The sequence below is a fragment of the Cricetulus griseus genome (assembly GCF_003668045.3).
Source record: "Cricetulus griseus strain 17A/GY chromosome 1 unlocalized genomic scaffold, alternate assembly CriGri-PICRH-1.0 chr1_0, whole genome shotgun sequence".
Taxonomy (NCBI): Eukaryota; Metazoa; Chordata; class Mammalia; order Rodentia; family Cricetidae; genus Cricetulus; species Cricetulus griseus.
Window position 1 is genome coordinate 144,242,316 of NW_023276806.1, and position 4,994 is coordinate 144,247,309.

Consider the following 4,994-nt stretch of genomic DNA (forward strand, 5'->3'; position numbering starts at 1 on the left):
GCTCTAGATATTAGGGTCATCGTTTAAGGAAAACACTGAGTGGATACTATTATTGAAACCACCACCGGGGGCTGGGTAGGCTGACAAGCTGATCTGCAAGTCTCTGTTAACACTCTTGGCCCATAGGTAGTTTAGTGTTTCTATTATGTATCTCTTAAGGATTTGATTGCTTGCCCTGAAGTTTAATGTAGTGAGGAAGATAAAACTAGGACAGGAAGCAGTTAGAGGTTTATTAAGCACTAGACTGAACACTCAGTACCTCGTGAAGTCAGAAGAGGTTTATGTGGGCAGGTGCAATCAGGCAATACAGAAGTTTACAGGACATGGAGTTTTCTGCTGCTCGATAGTCACCTGAAGGAAGAATGTGGGTCTTCAAAGGTTGAATGAGAAAGAACCTCATCACAGGACAAGAAGAAAGGAAGCAAATGTGAGAGAGAAAATTCCCATCATCCCAGTTCCTTTTCTGAAAAAAAAAAAAAGCTATCTACATCTGTGACTTTAATTATAGACTTAGAGGATGAAATCCAAAACGTTGTGTGATTTATGATGTTTTTTCTTCTCTAGCTTTGTTTCTAACTGCCTCCACCCCCAAACTCCATTACCAAAGCTATCAAGGGTTCTTCCTCTCAAATGGTGCCCCATCCACCAAGTTTCTAAAAATCATCTTGGTTATACCCTTTCATTTTTCTGGATTGTCTCCCAAATAGACCCAGACACCAAGTCAATTTCCATATTCTCTTTATAAATGCAACTAAGCTTGTTGCCACTCTTCTGCTTAAATTATAAATATAGGTGATACGTGCATACATACATAATGGATGATGATAGATATCTGATAATAGATGACAGATACATGCATACATATATACATGATAGATAAATGATGATAGACAGCTGACAGATTCTACATGATAAAGACGATAATGATGAAGACAGATCAATTGATAGATGATAGATAGCAGATAGATAGATGATATGTAAATGTCCTCCCTCTTCTCTCTGTGAGAGACCCCTATCCTTTCCTTTGAATGGATTTTTCTGTAGGAAGTACATCATGTTATCACTTTGGAGAGGTTCTCTTTCCCTCTCTTTCTCTCTCACACACAGAGTGGAAGCACACACAAAGAGAATGATTTGGTCCTTTCCTCCAACAATAAGCAATGTGTGGATTTCTACACGGGGTTTAAAAAAAAAACATTCATTCAGGTGTGTGTGTGTGTGTGTGTGTGTGTGTGTGTGTGTGTGTGTGTACAGGAATATGGAGAACGGAAGGCAACTTTAGGGAGTAAGCTGTTTCCCTCCACCAAGTGGTTCCCAAGAATTGAACTCAGGTTGCCAAATTTGGTGACAGGCACATTGACCTGCTAAGCCATCTCATTGGCAGTATGTGTAGTTCTAGTAATGAATATATTAGGACATGTGTCAATTGTTTGTACTCTCCCACAACTAGACTATGAACTCCATAATGACAGAGTCTATGTCACACTTATCTCTAACCCACATGTAGCACACTGGCTGAACTATATTAGGTGTTCAGCGTTTGTTAAATTAGTGAATGAGAGAATAGATGAATTAAAACGTGGAGGTTGGAATTCTCCACTATTCCAAGCTACTGCACCATGCTGTTGCCTGCTGTGGATGCACAGCAGAAGCAGAGCATTGGTGGAGGGGTCAGAATACAGTGGAGAGCTCAGAGATGGACTTGAGACTGACATGCCTGAATAAATCATTAAAATGACTCCCAGAAACCCAAAGCCGAGATGCTGAGGTCTTCAGGAACAACTGTGGGAGTGAGACTCAGGGGAACCTCTTGAGACAGCATCTGAGAGGAGGAACAGAGATGTGACTCTTGTTTCCGGTGCCACTCTCATCTGTTCCCACCTTTAGATCCCTAGACCATGGGTGCTAGTGACTTGATCTCCTTTCTCAGAATTTCTGAAAATAGAATAGACTTAATTTCTGGACTTAGGGGAAGAAAGCATGTACTGAAAACCAAGTTAGCATTTCCACAGAGATAGCCCATACTGTAGTTCAAACTCTTTGAACATCCATCTCACTCGCACAACTGGTTTTCAGCTTTCATCTGTTCGGCCACTATCACTGATACTAATTTTTTTAGGCTATTGTGATATGCTAGATGACCACTGTTTGTGGGGGACCCCCTTACATGCTTGGCTGGTGGGGTCATTAGCAATCTGCTTCTACTTCCCAGCCAAGGAAAATGCATTAGTTTCTTTTTTTTTCTCATTCTGTTACATCATCTTCCTTTTTCATTGTACTTTGTCCTGGAGCTCTCCAGAGTTGGTTATGAAACCCATTTGGAATTCTCTTCTGTTGTTGGAATTCCAAGAACTTTCCTACATATTGCTCAACCCCTGTGCCCCCAAAACAACATACATTTCTGTGTTACAGACTTAAAGGCAAATTGTGTCTCTTTCAGGTATTTCAGAGTCCAGTATCTGATACCCTGAACTCATATAGTCATTGATCTAGAGTTCAGAGAAGGATTAGAACTGTTTTGGTGCTAGGAATCAAACTCATAGCCTTCCATGTACTAGGTGTATTAGTAAATTTTTTTTAAAAACAGAACCGATAGAATACACGCACATACACATGTACACACACACACACACAGGATTTATTTGATAGGTTTACAGGCTGGGTCTGGATAATCCCACAATGCCGTCCCCTGGCACAAAGGCTAAGAACCCAATTGCTGTTTGCTAAAGACTGTTATCTAAGAAGTTCCAGTCTGGTTCTGGAGTCCTGGAGGATTCCTAGAGAGCTGCTGGTCTTTAGTCTACATTGGAGTCCCTAAGAAGCAAGCTCTAACACCAATGAGGTTGCCTCAGCAACAATGGATACACGAACTCACCAGTGAGAATGAAGGCAAGCCAGTAAAAAGCAAAAGCTTCCTTCTTCCATGTCCTTTTATGTGGCTGCCACCAGAAGGTGGGGCCCTGGTTTAGGGTGGGCCTCTCCGCCTCAAATGATCTAATCTAGAAACTCCCTCTTAAGACTCCCTCAAGTAGCCCAGCCACTTGAGTTTTAGTTGATTCCAGATGTAGTCAAGTTAATAGTCAAGATCAGCTATTACTCTAGCCAAGTGCTGTTCCCTTGAGAATTCTTGAGAAGGACATCCAGAATTGATATTGGCCTGGAATACAGGTAGAGGTTAAATTTTACCATAACTTCACAGAGATTTTTTTTTAAAGGTACTCCATCTCCCTGAGTACAGCAACTCTAGGTGCCCTGAGACTCCTTGAGGTACCTCTTAACCCTCAAATAAGCCAACAAGGAAAGTTTAGGAGACCTCGCAGAATTTAGTCATAGCTCTGTATTGATCTGTCAAGCTCCTGTCATACCAAGTGTCAGCTTTTTGAATGATGGCCTTGAAGCTGAGGTGTGTGACGGGGAAAGGCTCTGGCAGCCTAACTGTTGGGTATGTCCTAAGATTTTACCACCTCTCAAAAGTGCCTCTGATACATGGGCTTTTGAAAATATTTAAGATATAAGCTATAGCACCAGACTAAGGAGTTAGAGGTAAGAAAGCTGATCTGGCCTCTCAGCCCAAGAGAAGCAAGAGTTCTTCCAATGTGTGTGTGTGTTGAGGGCTATGTCCCTCAAGAGCAATGACAGGTCAAAACTCAATCCTGTTTCCAGGCTAACAAGGCCAGAACAGGACTACTTGTTGTGTGAAGTTTTGCTCTTTTTATTCTTTTGTCTCTTTTTTTGGGGGGGGAGGTGGTCACCACCCAGCTTCCAAGTAAATCATACACAGAGCCTTAGCTTGGCTTGTTTCTAGCCAGCTTTTCTTAAGTTAACACATCTACCTTTTTCCTCTGAGCTTTTATCTTTCTTACTTCTGTATAGCTTTCTTTCCTTCTTACTCCATGGCTGGCTGGGTGGCTAGGCAGCTGGCCCCTGGTGTCCTCCTCTCCTGTTCTCTTGCTTGTTTCTCCTTCTGTTTATCCTCTCTGTCTACCAGCCCCGCCTATCCTTGCTCCTGCCTCACTGTTGACCGTTTAGCTCTTTATTAGGGCCACCAGGTATTTTAGACAGGCAAAGAATCACAGCTTTACAGAGTTAAACTAATGCAACATAAACAAAAGTCACACACCTTAAAATAGTATTCTGCCACAACCATCAGCTGCATCAGCCTAGTTTAGCTTATTACTGTGTCTGAAAGATTTAGATTAGGAAACATGGCAAATTCCTAGCTCAGTCCAGTGTGCCTTTACAAGGTTAAAGAAACATCTGAGCAATGATCATGCTATCTCCGGGTAAGGATGCAGAAGTAAAGGGCTCTGTTAAGGGATATTTGATCACACTGTGAACCCTGACATTGTGCTATTTAAATAAAATGACCATAGGTCAAGATGTGGAGCAAGCAATCAGTTGACTGGAAGTTACCATAGAGATTCAGGGTAAGTTGGGAGGTCAAGGGTTGCGGGAAGTAGAAGGGAGGGACATCCAGGTGGAGGAGTTTTGTTTCAGATAGCATAGGGAAAAGCCATCTTTCTGGGCTAACAGCAGAGGAGGAAGGCCATCCGGCTGCTTTCTCTTTCTCTCTGAGCTAGCAGGTTTTCACCCCAGCCATCTGACTCCTGAATCTTTATTGATAAAATAAAAAGATAGAGACAGAGTTAAAACATTTACCTCCTTCCATGGAGGTGGCTGAGGTGGCAGTGATGGGACAGGAAGGCTCTCTCCTCAGTGGCATCAGCAGAGAGTTGGTGGCAGCTGCTGAAGGTGCAGTCAGTCGCTGTGCCTCAGAAAAAACAAAAAACAAAAAAAACAAAGACAGGGCTCAACAGAGGAAGTGGGTGGTCACCAATCAAACCAGAAAAGTAAGTAACCAATACGAGTGAAAATGGAAAGCAGACACAAAGTCTCCAATTCCAAGTGACAAGAAATGAAGTTATGATGGGAATGAAGAAGAAAATTGAGGTAACAGGCAATATGCACCATGGACTATTGAATCTCCACTTACC

General features: G+C 42.3%; 1 long non-coding RNA gene across 1 annotated transcript; it reads right to left on the bottom strand.

The window, feature by feature from the left end:
* Positions 1–2,620: 2,620 nt before the first annotated feature.
* LOC113832973 lies at positions 2,621–4,760 on the bottom strand. The gene is made up of 2 exons (XR_004771571.1): positions 4,660–4,760; positions 2,621–3,157 (listed from the first exon to the last, which is right to left on the bottom strand). It is a non-coding gene; the product is annotated as an uncharacterized LOC113832973 (long non-coding RNA).
* Positions 4,761–4,994: the final 234 nt, after the last annotated feature.